The 17,416-nt window shown below is 41.7% G+C and overlaps 1 pseudogene; it reads left to right on the forward strand.

The window, feature by feature from the left end:
* Positions 1 to 13,944: 13,944 nt before the first annotated feature.
* Positions 13,945 to 14,381, forward strand: LOC118899087 (annotated as a pseudogene).
* Positions 14,382 to 17,416: the final 3,035 nt, after the last annotated feature.

The raw sequence follows: 17,416 nt of genomic DNA on the forward strand, positions 1-17,416 counted from the left end.
ACACTCCCCCAAGCCTCCTGACCCCCACAGGTTCCAGGCCCCCAGAGTGAGGCCACATTGCTCAGGAGGCAGGGGCGTGAGGCCCCACGCTACCCAGTAAGGAGCTGGATAAAAGGTAGCTGCCAGAGTTTGTACTGGGGAAACCTCAGGGGGATCCTAATAAATGGGCATGCCCCATTCCCGTAATCCTTAGCAACATTCATTTCTGGAAATGTTGCTTTCCCTTCTGTTTTCTGAGTGGGCAAAAGTAAGTGCAGGCATCTTGAGCGTGTATTTAAGTAGATGAGTTGGAGGGCGTGGCCTGGCTTGTCCAGTTCGCTCTCTTTCTTACACTCCTGGGGGATTTGCTTATGAAATCAGATCCTCCCATCATGAAGAAAAAGTTTAACTGTGTCACTTTCCCTTGAATGAAATAGGAACTTTTTAAATAGATGTCTACAAAGCAGTATGTATTTTTTAAATGCAGCAAAGTAGAGATTTCTCAAAAAAATGTGGTGATCTTTAAATATTTAACAATTTAGAATATCCTCTCTAGTTAATAAAGGTACATTCTATAAAGAGAAAAAATATATTTTAAATACATATTATAAAAGACAACCTATACCACTTATAGATCTACATCTATATGAACATATATGTGATATATATACTTTATTTTTATTTTTATTTTATTTTTTTTTTTTTTATTCACACACACACACACTGTATTTTATTTTTACAAGACATAAATAGACTGACACCAAGCATTGTACATGGATGACCACAACAAAAGCAACAATGATTGCAATTACCAAACATGAAACACACTCATACTATGTCATAATATTGACATTCAGTCCAGTATTCCTCCACTGTAACAGCTCCTTTACTTTGCAGTGAAAATTGATTTGTATATTCTTTGCCTCTGAGTCCTTGTGGGATTTTTTTTTTTTTTTTTTTTAATTCAGACAGAAAGTCACAAAAATTATACTCATCCTCATCAGTTCACTCAGTCCCATGTAATTAATTTTTTTTTCATCTTGATCTTTTGTTAGCACTTTTATGAGTTCATCAGTTTTTCATTAGAGTTCTGAAAATGCTTATTCATTCAGTTCAGCAGTACAGTCAGTTACCAGAAACCTGTACTTGTCAGAGTCTTTTCCATGAATTTCTTGAAGATGAAACCCTTTTATAGGAACATATTTGCAAAATCATCAGAGTACACCCAGGACTGTCTGTAAATGACAAAAGACTTAAAAATGACCACGGTTAAAGATTTGATGAAAGTTCATAATAATGCAGTTGACAAGAAAATTAGTTATTTCTGAGATATACATTTTAAAGTAATAACTAGGATTATTCTTATAACATTATACCAGAACATATAAGATTTTTAGAAATTTCATGTAATGTCTGAAACATTTATATTAACATATTTCCATACATATTTCCATACAAATACAAATATAAGATTTTTAGAAATTTCATGTAATGTCTGAAACATTTATATTAACATATTTCCATACATATTTCCATACAAATACAAATATAAGATTTTTAGAAATTTCATGTAATGTCTGAAACATTTATATTAACATATTTCCATACAAATAACCCAATGAAAGTTTAGTATTAGTTGTTTTGTTTGTTTTTTTATACTGCAGGTTCTTATTAGGCATCAGTTTCATACACATCAGTGTATACATGTCAATCCCAATTGCCCAATCCAGCACACCACCATCCCCACCTCACCGCAGTTTTCCCCCCTTGGTGTCCATATGACCATTCTCTACATTTGTGTCTCAACTTCTGCCCTGCAAACTGGCTCATCTGTACCATTTTTCTAGGTTCCGCATACATGCATTAATATACGATATTTGTTTTTCTCTTTCTGACTTACTTCACTCTGTATGACAGTCTCTAGATCCATCCATGTCTCAACAAATGACTCAATTTCGTTCCTTTTTATGGCTGAGTAATATTCCATTGTATATATGTACCACATCTTCTTTATCCATTCGTCTGTTGATGGGCATTTAGGTTGCTTCCATGACCTGGCTATTGTAAATAGTGCTGCAATGAACATTCGGGTGCATGTGTCTTTTTGAATTACGGTTTTCTCTGGGTATATGCCCGGTAGTGGGATTGCTGGGTCATATGGTAATTCTATTTTTAGTTTTTTAAGGAACCTCCATACTGCTCTCCATAGTGGCTGTATCAATTTACATTCCCACCAACAGTGCAAGAGGGTTCCCTTTTCTCCACACCCTCTCCAGCATTTGTTGTTTGTAGCTTTTCTGATGATGCCCATTCTAACTGGTGTGAGGTGATACCTCATTGTAGTTTTGACTTGCATTTCTCTAATAATTAGTGATGTTGAGCAGCTTTTCATGTGCTTCTTGGCCATTGTATGTCTTCTTTAGAGAAATGTCTATTTAGGTCTTTTCCCCATTTTTGGATTGGGTTGTTTGTTTTTTTAATATTGAGCTGCATGAACTGCTTATATATTTTGGAGATTAACCCTTTGTCTGTTGATTCGTTTGCAAATATTTTCTCCCATTCTAAGGGGTGTCTTTTCGTCTTGTTTATGGTTTCCTTTGCTGTGCAAAAGCTTTTAAGTTTCATTAGGTCCCATTTGTTTATTTTTGTTTTTATTTCCATTACTCTAAGAGGTGGATCAAAAAAGATCTTGCTGTGATTTATGTCAAAGAGTGTTCTTCCTATGTTTTCCTCTAAGAGTTTTATAGTGTCCAGTCTTATATTTAGGTCTCTAATCCATTTTGAGTTTATTTTTGTGTATGGTGTTAGGGAGTATTCTAATTTCATTCTTTTACATGTAGCTGTCCAGTTTTCCCAGCACCACTTATTGAAGAGACTGTCTTTTCTCCATTGTATATCTTTGCCTCCTTTGTCATAGATTAGTTGACCATAGGTGCGTGGGTTAATCTCTGGGCTTTCTATCTTGTTCCATTGATCTATGGTTCTGTTTTTGTGCCAGTACCATACTGTCTTGATTACTGTAGCTTTGTAGTATAGTCTGAAGTCAGGGAGTCTGATTCCTCCAGCTCCATTTTTTTCCCTCAAGACTGCTTTGGCTATTCGGGGTCTTTTGTGTCTCCATACAAATTTTAAGATGATTTGTTCTAGTTCCGTAAAAAATGCCATTGGTAATTTGATAGGGATTGCATTGAATCTGTAGATTGCTTTGGGTAGTATACTCATTTTCACAATGTTGATTCTTCCAATCCAAGAACATGGTATATCTCTCCATCTGTTGGTATCATCTTTAATTTCTTTCATCAGTGTCTTATAGTTTTCTGCATACAGGTCTTTCGTCTCCCTAGGTAGGTTTATTCCTAGGTATTTTATTCTTTTTGTTGCAATGGTAAATGGGAGTGTTTCCATAATTTCTCTTTCAGATTTTTCATCATTAGTGTATAGGAATGCAAGAGATTTCTGTGCATTAATTTTGTATCCTGCAACTTTACCATATTCATTAATCAGCTCTAGCAGTTTTCTGGTGGCAGTTTTAGGATTCTCTATGTATAGTATCATGTCATCCGCAAACAGTGACAGTTTTACTTCTTCTTTTCCAATTTGTATTCCTTTTATTTCTTTTTCTTCTCTGATTGCCGTGGCTAGGACTTCCAGAACTATGTTGAATAATAGTGGTGAGAGTGGACATCCTTGTCTCGTTCCTGATCTTAGAGGAAATGCTTTCAGTTTTTCACCATTGAGAATGATGTTTGCTGTGGGTTTGTCATATATGGCCTTTATTATGTTGAGGTAGGTTCCCTCTATGCCCACTTTCTGGAGAGTTTTTATCAGAAATGGGTGTTGAATTTTGTCAAAAGCTTTTTCTGCATCTATTGAGATGATCATATGGTTTTTATTCTTCAATTTGTTAATATGGTGTATCACATTGATTGATTTGCGTATATTGAAGAATCCTTGCATCCCTGGGATAAATCCCACTTGATCGTGGTGTATGATCCTTTTAATGTGTTGCTGGATTCTGTTTGCTAGTATTTTGTTGAGGATTTTTGCATCTATATTCATCAGTGATATTGGTCTGTAATTTTCTTTTTTTGTAGTGTCTTTGTCTGGTTTTGGTATCAGGGTGATGGTGGCCTCATAGAATGAGTTTGGGAGTGTTCCTTCCTCTGCAATTTTTTGGAAGAGTTTGAGAAGGATGGGTGTTAGCTCTTCTCTAAATGTTTGATAGAATTCACCTGTGAAGCCATCTGGTCCTGGACTTTTGTTTGTTGGAAGATTTTTAATCACAGTTTCAATTTCATTACTTGTGATTGGTCTGTTCATATTTTCTGTTTCTTCCTGATTCAGTCTGGGAAGGTTATACCTTTCTAAGAATTTGTCCATTTCTTCCAGGTTGTCCATTTTATTGGCATAAAGTTGCTTGTAGTAGTCTCTTAGGATGCTTTGTATTTCTGTGGTGTCTGTTGTAACTTCTCCTTTTTCATTTCTGATTTTATTGATTTGAGTCCTCTCCCTCTTTTTCTTGATGAGTCTGGCTAATGGCTTATCAATTTTGTTTATCTTCTCAAAGAACCAACTTTTAGTTTTATTGATCTTTGCTATTGTTTTCTTTGTTTCTATTTCATTTATTTCTGCTCTGATCTTTATGATTTCTTTCCTTCTGCTAACTTTGGGTTTTGTTTGTTCTTCTTTCTCTAGTTTCTTTAGGTGTAAGGTTAGATTGTTTACTTGAGATTTTTCTTGTTTCTTTAGGTAGGCTTGTATAGCTATAAACTTCCCTCTTAGAACCGCTTTTGCTGCATCCCATAGGTTTTGGGTCGTCGTGTTTTCATTGTCATTTGTCTCTAGGTATTTTTTGATTTCCTCTTTGATTTCTTCAGTGATCTCTTGGTTATTTAGTAACGTATTGTTTAGCCTCCATGTGTTTGTCCTTTTTACGTTTTTTTCCCTGTAATTCATTTCTAATCTCATAGCGTTGTGGTCAGAAAAGATGCTTGATATGATTTCAATTTTCTTAAATTTACTGAGGCTTGATTTGTGACCCAAGATGTGATCTATCCTGGAGAATGTTCCGTGCGCACTTGAGAAGAACGTGTAATCTGCTGTTTTTGGATGGAATGTCCTATATATATCAATTAAATCTATCTGGTCTATTGTGTCATTTAAAGCTTCTGTTTCCTTATTTATTTTCATTTTGGATGATCTGTCCATTGGTGTAAGTGAGGTGTTAAAGTCCCCCACTATTATTGTGTTACTGTCGATTTCCTCTTTTATAGCTGTTAGCAGTTGCCTTATGTATTGAGGTGCTCCTATGTTGGGTGCATATATATTTATAATTGTTATATCTTCTTCTTGGATTGATCCCTTGATCATTATGTAGTGTCCTTCCTTGTCTCTTGTAACATTCTTTATTTTAAAGTCTATTTTATCTGATATGAGTATAGCTACTCCAGCTTTCTTTTGATTTCCATTTGCATGGAATATCTTTTTCCATCCCCTCACTTTCAGTCTGTATGTGTCCCTAGGTCTAAAGTGGGTCTCTTGTAGACAGCATATATATGGGTCTTGTTTTTGTATCCATTCAGCCAGTCTATGTCTTTTGGTTGGGGCATTTAATCCATTCACGTTTAAGGTAATTACCGATATGTATGTTCCTATGACCATTTTCTTAATTGTTTTGGGTTTGTCTTTGTAGGTCCTTTTCTTCTCTTGTGTTTCCCACTTAGAGAAGTTCCTTTAGCATTTGTTGTAGAGCTGGTTTGGTGGTGCTGAATTCTCTTAGCTTTTGCTTGTCTGCAAAGCTTTTGATTTCTCCATCAAATCTAAATGAGATCCTTGCCGGGTAGAGTAATCTTGGTTGTAGGTTCTTCCCTTTCATCACTTTAAGTATATCATGCCACTCTCTTCTGGCTTGCAGAGTTTCTGCTGAGAAATCAGCTGTTAACCTTATGGGAGTTCCCTTGTATGTTATTTGTCGTTTTTCCCTTGCTGCTTTCAATAATTTTTCTTTGTCTTTAATTTTTGCCACTTTGATTACTATGTGTCTCGGCGTGTTTCTCCTTGGGTTTATTCTGTATGGGACTCTCTGCGCTTCCTGGACTTGGGTGGCTATTTCCTTTCCCATGTTAGGGAAGTTTTCGACTATAATCTCTTCAAATATTTTCTCTGGTCCTTTCTCTCTCTCTTCTCCTTCTGGGACCCCTATAATGCGAATGTTGTTGCGTTTAATGTTGTCCCAGAGGTCTCTTAGGCTGTCTTCATTTCTTTTCATTCTTTTTTCTTTAGTCTGTTCTGCAGCAGTGAATTCCACCATTCTGTCTTCCAGGTCACTTATCCGTTCTTCTGCCTCAGTTATTCTGCTATTGATTCCTTCTAGTGTAGTTTTCATTTCAGTTATTGTATTGGTGATCTCTGTTTGTTTGTTCTTTAATTCTTCTAGGTCTTTGTTAATCATTTCTTGCATCTTCTCAATCTTTGCCTCCATTCTTATTCCGAGGTCCTGGATCATCTTCACTATCATTATTCTGAATTCTTTTTCTGGAAGGTTGCCTATCTCCACTTCATTTAGTTGTTTTTCTGGGGTTTTTTCTTGTTCCTTCATCTGGTGCATAGCCCTCTGCCTTTTCATCTTCTCTATCTTTCTGTAACTGTGGTTTTTGGTCCACAGGCTGCAGGATCGTAGTTTTTCTTGCTTCTGTTGTCTGCCCTCTGGTGGTTGAGGCTATCTAAGAGGCTTGATGGGAGGCTCTGGTGGTGGGTAGAGCTGACTGTTGCTGTGGCGGTCAGAGCTCAGTAAAACCTTAATCCACTTGACTGTTGATGGGTGGGGCTGGGTTCCCTCCCTGTTGCTGTGGCGGTCAGAGCTCATTAAAACCTTAATCCACTTGACTGTTGATGGGTGGGGCTGGGTTCCCTCCCTGTTGGTTGTTTTGCCTGAGGCAACCCAACACTGGAGCCTACCGGTGCTCTTTGGTGGGGTCAATGGCAGACTCTGGGAGGGCTCACGCCAAGGAGAACTTCCCAGAGCCTCTGCTGCCAGTGTCCTTATCCCCACGGTGAAACAGAGCCACCACTCGCCTCTGCAGGAGACCCCCCAACACCAGCAGGTAGGTCCGGTTCAGTCTCCCCCAGGGTCACTGCTCCTTCCCCTGGGTCCCGATGCACACATTACTTTGTGTGTGCCCTCCAAGAGTGGGGTCTCTGTTTCCCCCAGTCCTGTCAAAGTCCTGCAATCAATTCCCTCTAGGCTTCAAAGTCTGATTCTCTAGGAATTCCTCCTCCCGTTGCCGGACCCCCAGGTTGGGAAGCCTGACGTGGGGCTCAGAACCTTCACTCCAGTGGGTGGAATTCTGTGGTATAAGTGTTCGCCAGTCTGTGAGTCACCCACCCAGCAGTTATGGGATTTGATTTTACTGTGATTGCGCCCCTCCTACCGTCTCATTGTGGCTTCTCCTTTGTCTTTGGATGTGGGATATCTTTCACATATATGTGATATATATACTTTATTTTTAAATGGGATCAAATGCTAGAACAATGCAGCCCAACAGACATTTCTGCAATGATGGCAATGTTTTATATCTGCACTGTCCAACATGGTAGCCACTAGCCACAGTTGCTACTGAGCACTTGAAATGGAGCTGGTGTGACTGAGGGTCAGAATTTCTAATTTTATTTTATTTTAGATAGTTTAAATTTAAATGTATTTAAATAGCCACATGTGTTACTGTACTGTATTAAGCAGCACAGAGCTGTATAGCATTTCGCAAACATTTAATTCACTTAACATTTTTTTTAATTAATTCCACCCGTTTCTTTGTACTATTTTATTTTTCCAGATGATTCTTTTATTTATTTATTTATTTATTTTTAGCTGTGTTGGGTCTTCGTTTCTGTGCGAGGGCTTTCTCCAGCTGTGGCGAGCGGGGGCCACTCTTCAGCGCGGTGCGCGGGCCTCTCACTGTCGTGGCCTCTCTTGTTGCAGAGCACAGGCTCCAGACGCGCAGGCTCAGTAGTTGTGGCTCATGGGCTTAGTTGCTCCACGGCATGTGGGATCTTCCCAGACCAGGGCTCGAACCCATGTCCCCTGCATTAGCAGGCAGATTCTTAACCACTGTGCCACCAGGGAAGCCCCTAATTCACTTAACATTGATTGGCAAGGTCTTTCCAATTCAATAAATATGCTTCTCAAACATCAGTACCTATGTACATGATAACACTAATAAGTTAAAAAGTGTAATGTAAAACTAGATCCCAATCATAGCAGCACCAAAAATATATATATTAGGATAATATTTTTTTAAGACCATACATGACCCAAATAAAGAAACCTAGAAAATCTCATTAAGGTATTTTTTAAAAGGAAGAGGAAGAAGATTAGAAACAGTGGAAGACGAGGTGGGACAGGACTGAAATATCCAGGGACCAAAAGACAGACTGTCAAGGGTGATGTTGGTGAAGAAGATGATGCTAGGTAAGGCAAAGAGAAATGCAGAGCCTACACATGCAGTCCCGTATAGGAATTTGAGTTTTGTTCTGAAAGAAAAGAGAAAATATTGAGTCATTGAAGAGTTTTATTTATTTATTTATTTTTAGCAAATGTGGGGTTTTTTCTAATATTTATTTTTTAACATCTTTATTGGAGTACAATTGCTTTACAATGGTGTGTTAGTTTCTGCTTTATAACAAAGTGAATCAGCTATACATATACATATATCCCCATCTCTTCCCTTTAATATTTATTTATTTGTTTGTTTGTTTGTTTGTTTGTTTATTTATTTGGTTGCACCAGGTCTTAGTTGCGGCAGGCGAGCTCCTTAGTTTCGGCTCGCAGCCCCCTTAGTTGTGGCATGTGAATGCTTAGTTGCAGCATGCATGTGGGATCTAGTTCCCTGACCAGGGGTTGAACCCAGGCCCCCTGCATTGGGAGCACAGAGTCCTATCCACTGCGCCGCCAGGGAAGCCCCACTGAAGAGTTTTAAAGAGGAGCAGGACATGATCTGCTCCATGTCTAAAAAGAGCACTGATTTGGAAAATGCCCTGTAAGGGGCACAAGGAGGATTATTTAGGAAATTTAAGGAACAGTTGAAAATAGTATTCAAGAGCTCAGCCTCTTACCTGTTGATGAACTTCTCTGTACCTCAGTTCCTCATTTGTAAAATGGGGTTAAAAATGGTATACCTACCTTGAGGGTTACTTTGAGATTAAAAAGAACTAGTGTTTGTAATACACTTAGACAGTGCCCTGCACATAGCAAGTGCTTTATAAGCCATTTACGCTTATTATGACTGCATTAGTCCAGAGGAAAGATGATGTAAGCTTTGAGTGGTAGCGGTGAAATTATTTTGGCAGAAGACTGCAGCTGTAGGAGGCTGTGGAGTTAAAAGGTTTACTGAAGATGCAAAAGCTTGGAGAGAAGTGGGGAAAAGAGCGCTAAATGGGAGGTAGATGGGAGACATGAGTGGGCGGTATGGGAAATGAAGTAATCATAGATGACTTCAGAGTTTTTGGCTTAAGCAATTGTGCTGATGGGGGTCCCATTTATGCAAAGGAAAAGACTGGAGGTCAATTTAGGACATATCAGATTTGAGATCTCCAGGTGGCTATACTAAGTAATAGTTGATCAATGGGTCAGAGCTCAGGGAAGAGTTTGGACTGAAGTTATAAACATGTTCTTCATTTTTGCGAGAGGGCAAATATTTAATAATATAATTTGAATTGGACATTTCGTAATAATATTTAAAGGCACTCAAATCTTAAGAAATTTGATAGATCAAACACATGTAAAATTATATTTGTATAAATCATTCATTGAAGCATTGTTTGTAATAGTACAGTTTGTAAATCACCTAAATAGCCACTGATAGGGGACTGGTTAAATAGCCTATAATATGATCATAAATGGAATATTATACCACTGATAAGAGAATTAGTCAAATTCATATGTCCTGATATATCAGTTAAATGATGCTCAAGAGACATTGTTCAGTGAAAAAATAAGATGCACAGCAAAATGTATAAAAGACTACATTTGTGTGTGCTCCATACCTCTCCTCTAAAAAACAGATTTGCAATGTTATATTCATGGATTATTTCAGGAAGGATACACAATTGCTAACAACTGTAGCAATGGCTAGAGGACAGGAGTTGATCAAGATTTACTTTTTACTCCATGTTCTTTGGTATCATTGAATTTAGAACCACATACATGCATTACAAATATTTTAAGTATGTAAAAAAAAATTTAAACATGGTTTCGGGGAAAAAAATCACTCTGGTAGCAATGTGGAGCAATGTGCAACAAACTGGCATCAGGAGACCAATTAGCAGGCTACTGCAATACTCCAAGCGAGAGAAGATGAGTACTAGGGCTAGGGCTGTGTCATTGAGGGTGGAAAGAAGAGTTTGCTCCAAGAAGCATTTTACAGGTAGAATTCAAACTCAGATGAAAGGCTGGTTATGGGGGTGAAAGCAAGAGAGGATGACTCCCAGGATTTGGGCTAAGAAAGATTTTGTACTCGTAGTCACTCCCCCCAGGTCTACCCATTCCTCCAATAGCTCCTGGAAGGCTGGATGGACAGAGATCTTCCTGGGAAAGCTGAAGAGAGGGGATGGGGGGAGCGTCTAGGTGAACAGAGAGCTCCAGCCACCACCACTGCCCCCCCCCCACACACACACAGCATCACACGGACTCCTGGACTGCACCTCATGCTCTCACCAGAGAAGCTGAAACACATGCTTTCCTAATCAGTGCATTTGGAAAAAAGAATACCCATTGACATTCTCCTCCTTTCCTTCCTGCCAATGAGCAGCAGATATGCCTCCAACATAAAGAAAAGATTTCTAATTTTTTTCATTTTGCCCGTCTAAGAGTTGAATTTCCCCTCTTAGAGGAAATTCCTCCTACTTTGGATTAGCCTGACCCAGAGTAGCTGCAGGATGCTGCATTTGCATGCCGCAATTCTATTGGCTGAAGCCAGCTGGCAAGGGGTGTGGAGTAATTGTCAGCCTCTTCAGAAGGAGTTAACATGTTATGAGCTTGCAAGTCAGGAGGTAACAGCTTGCTTACAAGGCAGCTTTGCCCAAGATGTGTCCTGGCTCTGGAAGGTTAAGGTGGAGGTGGCTTCAGACAGCTGTGGGACCTCTGCCCATATTTTTTTGTTTTCCCCAAAAGCCAGTAAAAAAAAAAAAAAGCTAACTCTGCTGACATTCCACAAGGATGAGTCTTGTTTATCCCTAGGCACAGCGGTACCCGCCAAAAAACTGCTAATCCGTTTTCCCTTTACTGGAGAGACTGAGTCAGGACCCAGGGGGGCTATTCTCACCTCTCAGACAGCCCTTTCTGGCCCTCCTCTGACTTTGTGCTGAGACTGAGAAGAGCTGAGCTCAGCCAAGCCAAAACCCTGAGGTTGAGCCTGAAAAAGCCCAGGCAGCCCCACAGCCCATGCTCTCGAGCATCTTTGCCAGGCGCTGCTGCCCAGGAGCGCCTGGGCACGAGCAAGATCTCACCAGCGGGCAGGTCCTGACCTTCATGGGAGACTCCAGTCCTTTGCTTTGGACACCAGCAACCCCCCTCACCACCTCTAGCCACCCTCGAGAGAAGAGGAAACCACCAGCAGCCCCTCACATACAAGGTTCACATCCTCAGTCTTTTCCGACTCACTGCCCAACCCATGACTATATTAACCAGGTAGTTTATTTTCTGTATTCTGATGCTTTGACATCTGGGGTGACCACCCCTCCCTGGGGCGGCCAATTCCTGGAAGTAGTAAACCACTCACCCACCAGTGCACCTTTCAAATGCAAACCAACCAATTCAATCAACCAAACTAATTAACCAATCTAATTCCATTAACCAATCGGATTTGAGGGTGCCCACACCCTCAACCATCTCCTTTATCAGGCGCTCACATTCCAGATCACTAGCCACCTGCCCTAATCATCCCACGGCCAGGTACCAGCCAACTGGAGACACCCTTGTGCTCCAGAGACCACTGAGATTATTCAAACTAGCCAATCCTAAACCTGTTTAACCTGCCTCATCTGTCCCTTCCCACAGAAACCACAATAATGGCTCTTGCCCACAATCTCCCCTTTGCCTCCGCCTCCAACACTAGTGCTTCCCAGTGCGGCCCACCCCCCCCCGCCACCCCCCAGACAGTGGTGTGCATCCCTCTTGAGATCTATGAATATAACCAACTACCTTTTCAGTGGTAGTCATCTCCTCATCTGCTGGCCCTGCCATACCTAAATAATAATAAAACCTACATTTTTAAACAATGACCTCAGACCTCAGCTCCCACCAGCTTCTGAAACTGTCCTCACCCGGTGACCACCTTGTTGCTAAATCTAATGAATGCGTTTTAGTCTTTACTTGACGCCACTGACCACTTGCCCATCTCTGGGGTGTGGCTCTCTCCTGGCTCTCCTATCCCTCTGGCACTCTTTCTCACACTCCTTTGTGGCTTAAACACCAGTGTTCCTTCAGGTCCCGTCCTGGGTTTCGTTTTCTTCTAGGACTACAGTGCCCCCTGGGCGCTCATTACCACCTATTTGCTGACACCTACTAGATATCTGCCTTCCACTCAGAACTTGCTCCCAGCCCCAACCTGGATCTCTGCACTGCGTGTCCCACAGGACCTCAAACTCAACATGGCTGACATTGAACTCATGATCTTTTGCCCCAAAGCTGCCTCCTCTCTTCTCTTCTTTCAGAGCAACCACACCAAAAACCTGGGAATTCCTGCAAGACCTCACCAAACACACCTATGAAGTGCCCATGTGCTGTGAATTCTCCCATGTGGGTCTCTCTCATCTGTCCCACCTCCTCCATCTCCACTGCTCCTGCCCCATTTCAGGCCCTCACCCAGCCACATCTCAGGCACCATCCCTCCCCTCCCCCTGCCCACTCCATGTGTGAACCACACAGAACTTCAGAATGTGCTGTTCCCCAGACACAGTTCACGCTTCCATGCCTTTGTTTCTGAGACTCCCTCTGTTGGAAACGCCTTTCTTCTTCTTTCCAGAAAAACAACCACTACTTTCTCCCAAACTCTCCTTGGAATTTTCTCCCTTTTTTGCCTGACAAACAGCACCGATGATACTTGATTGCTCTTATTTCTTTATATGTTCGTTCAAAAATATTTATTAAGAATCTACTTTGAGCTAGGACCTGGAGGCCCTAGAGATACAACAGTAAATAAGGCAGACACAGACCCTGACCTCAAGGAAGTGTCTATCACACCACCCTGTTCCCCCAGAAGCTGCCTTCTGCCTCTCTACCTCTGCTCTGAACCCACTACAAGACGAAAGGACCAACTGAGCAGGAGACGCTCCATGTGGCCCTCTGTTAATCCCCTACACTGCCCCAGAGTAATCTTTTGAAGGAATGCATCTCTCTGGCCATTCCGCACCCTTCCAATAAAACTTTGATGACCTCACGTTACCCACGTTCCTTAACTGGGTCTTCCCCGTTTCGCCAGTGACCCCTCTCAACATTCATTGCCACAGGCAACCCCAAACCACCTGTATTTTCCCACATCCGCTTTGCTTTGCTTTGTCTCTATGCCTTTGTTCATGCCCTCTCCTTCACCTTAAATGCCCTTCCTTCTCTTCACCTGGTTTATTTGTTATCTACTGCTGTGTAACAAACCACTTGGGCTAGTAACTAAAGGCAACAACCATTCTGTGAGTCAGCAGTTTGGTCAGGGGTCAGCTGGGACGGCTCATCAGTACTCCATATGGACTTACAGGGCTCACCCATGCATTTGTGGTCAGTTGACAGGTGGACGAGGGCTGGACGATCCTAGAACGTCTCACTCAATACCTGGCAATTCGGTGGGGCTGTTAACTGGAGCATTTCAGTTCAGGTCTCTCCATGCGGCTAGCTTGGGCTTCCTCAAGTGGCAGCTGGGTTCTAAGAAGCAAGCCCTCTTCCCTTTTACGGCCATCGCTGAAGTGCCAGCGGCCAAAATGAAGTTCAATCCCTTTGTGACTTCTGACTGATGGAAAACCGGAAAAGGAATTTCAGTGCACCTTCCCACATTCACAAGAAGATTATGTCTTCCCCTCTTTCTAAAGAGCTGAGACAGAAGTACAATGTTCGATCCATGCCCATCCGAAAGGACGATGAAGTTCAGGTTGTACGAGGGCACTACAAAGGGCAGCAAATTGGCAGAGTAGTCCAGGTTTACAGGAAGAAATATGTCATCTGTAATGAACAAGTGCAGTGGGAGAAGGCTAATGGCACGACTGTCCGTGTGGGCATTCACTCCAGCAAGGTGGCTATCACCAGACTAAAACTGGACAAAGACCGCAAAAAGATCCTCAAATGTAAAGCCAAATCTTGCCAAGCAGGAAAGGAAAAGGGCAAATATAAGGAAGAAACAATTGAGAAGATGCAGGAATAAAGTAATCTTGCATACAACTTTCATTAAAAACTGTTAAAATGAAAACAAAAAAAAGAAGAAGAAGCAAGCCATAATGCACAAGCATTTATGAAGTTTCTGCCTGATCACATTTGCTCAAATCCCATTGGCCAAAGTATGTCATATAGCTGAGCCCAGAATCAATATGGAAGAGGTGTGACTCCCTGGGGAGCCATTAAGGTAGCAATCTACCACAGTCTGCCCTCTACCCCTAATGATGCACAGCCTTCCCACATGTGAAATATACACCCCCTACCAAAACACCCAAAGTAGTATCCAATCATGACACCAGGCTCAAAGTCCTTGATCTCATAACATGCTGCAGGTCTGGATGTGGCTGAATCTCCTGGGGTACAACTCCTCGGGTGTGGCTCCTTTTGATCCAGAAGCCTGTGAGCTAACAAGACAAGAAATCTGCTCCCCACGTGCCCAGCATACAGTGGTATCACGTACAGGATTACCTCAATAGATGCTCCCCTTAAAAGGGGGAGAAACAGGAGGCACGTAGCAATCATGGAATTCAAAGCCATTCTGGAATCCAGCCAGGCACTATTATCAGGACCCCTACTCCAGAGGCAGGGAATGTTACTTGAATAGAGCTCAGTTCCCCTTGGCTTCTAGTTATATCCTCTGGGCTCTTGGTGCTGCCCTCCGAGAGGATTTTCTTTTCCATAAAAAAAGGCCTGTGTGAATATTGGCCAGCTTACTGCCCATAGACAGTTGGGGGGCCCAAGGCGTCTTTTCATTTTTAACTGTGTCATTCCCTTTTGAGTCCAAACTGATAGAGTTTGTTTTGTTTTTTTTTTTTAATTTTAATCAAGTCCAATTTATTTATGTATTTATTTATTTATTTATTTATTTTTGATAGAGTTTTTGCCAATACAATACTGTTTAAAACTTTATGGGTTTTCTGTATTATTGGGTTCACTTTGTGCACCAAAAGTCACATGCATAATTAGTTTCAAGAAGACTCTATTTCTGCTATGGGACAGCATCCTTAATTTTCTCAGAAACCCTTTTGTTTAACTGAGAAGGTCTACTAGGCACCATCTTAAATCTTCCTGGGGTCTGAACAAAGTTTCTACAATCATATGCTTGATTTAATCTTTACCCTTAGGCTAGTTCTCACTTTGAGAATCTATTGCCTGCTGGAGAGACTGGAAATGAGACCAGTTTTCTTTTCCATCTCAGCAAACTGGACAGATCCTCATTTAGCTCATCTCTCTTATAATACCTTATCATGCCAGCTAGAAGCACCCAAATGACACTTTCAGCATTCTGTCTCTAGATCCCTTTAGCTAAATCCACAAATTCAGTAGGTGCATTTTCTGTTACCAAAAGCAATGTTTTTGCCAATTGTTTCTCCACCGTATAACATGAGTCACCCTTGGTCCAGCCTCCAAGCAGTTTCCTTACTGCTTTCCCAGCCTCTCCCACCAGTTCATTCACAGCCCCTCCAGCCTGCACCACAGCCTCCTTGCTGCTTATCATGCAAACCTTTGCCCACCACCCAGTTCCAAAGCCACTGCCCCATGTTTAGGTTTTTTTTTTTTTTTTAATAATCATTCTAGGAGCACAGGAGGTACTGAGCACTTCTTTTTTTTTTTTTTTAATTTATTTTTGGCTGTGTTGGGTCTTCGTTTCTGTGCGAGGGCTTTCTCTAGTTGTGGCAAGCGGGGGCCACTCTTCATCGCGGTGCGCGGGCGTCTCACTATCGCAGCCTCTCTTGTTGCGGAGCACAGGCTCCAGACGCGCAGGCTCAGTAGTTGTGGCTCACGGGCCTAGTTGCTCCGCGGCATGTGGGATCTTCCCAGACCAGGGCGCGAACCCGTGTCCCCTGCATTAGCAGGCAGATTCTCAACCACTGCACCACCAGGGAAGCCCCCATGTTTAGGTTTTTAAAGCATGTTTAGATACCACACTTCTAGGTACCAATTTATGTATCAGGTACCTATCGCTACATAACAAATCATGTAAAACAATAGCTTCAAACAACCACCATTTTATTAAGTTCATGGATTCTGTGGATTAGGAATACAGACTTGTCTCTGTCCCGCAATATCTGGGGCCTCAGCTTGAAAACTCGAACAGTTAGGCGGACAACTCAAACAGCTTGGGGCTGGATTGTCTGGAAGCTTCTTTATCTACATGACTGGAGCCTGGGCTGAAAAGACTCTGAAAGCTAGGTTCACCTGGGTCTAGAGTGTTTACATGATGCCTCTCCACAGGACGGGGGCTTCAACTGCATAGCCTCAGGGTCGTCAGACATCGCATATGGCGGTTCCAAGAGCAAGTGTCCCAGAAAACAAAGTAAAAGCTATATGGCCTTTCTAAGACCTAAATTCGAAAGTCTTTTAGCATCACTTCTGCCATATTCTATCAGTAGGAGCAGTCACAAATCCATTAAGACTCAGGTGGGACACAGACTTCACTTCTTGAGAAAGGAAGATCAAAGAATTTCTATCCAGGTTTTAAAACCACCTTAGTAGGCTTATTGGGGATGGTTCATTTCTGTTCTTGGTGGCATCAGTTAGGATTACACATGTGTTTGTGATCACGTGGCAGGTTAACTGGGGGCTAGCTGATCCCAAATGGTGGTTGATACAAACTGAGGCACCTCAGTTCTCTACCTGGTTGCTCAAACTTTCTCACGTGGCAACTGAATTCCAAGAAGGCAAGTCCCAACGTACAAACACTTATCAAGCTTCTGCTTGCATCTCATTTGCTGACAGCCCATTGGCCAAAGCAAGGCACATGGCCAAGTCCAGAGTCAATGAAGATGGAGATCACATGAAGGCATGGATATCAGGATACATGATTCATTGGAGGTCAGTACTATAACAATCTACTACACCTGGGTAACTCCCATTTTTCTTTAAAGACTCAGTTCATGCCTCCCCTCTTCCAACAAGGCCTCTCTTGACAGACTCGGTCATTAGTTGTCCCTTCTTTGAGCTGCCACAATACTTTACACACATTTCTACCTCTGCACTTACCCTATTGTTTTCTAACTATCT

This window comes from Balaenoptera musculus, chromosome 8 (assembly GCF_009873245.2).
Source record: "Balaenoptera musculus isolate JJ_BM4_2016_0621 chromosome 8, mBalMus1.pri.v3, whole genome shotgun sequence".
Lineage (NCBI taxonomy): Eukaryota > Metazoa > Chordata > Mammalia > Artiodactyla > Balaenopteridae > Balaenoptera > Balaenoptera musculus.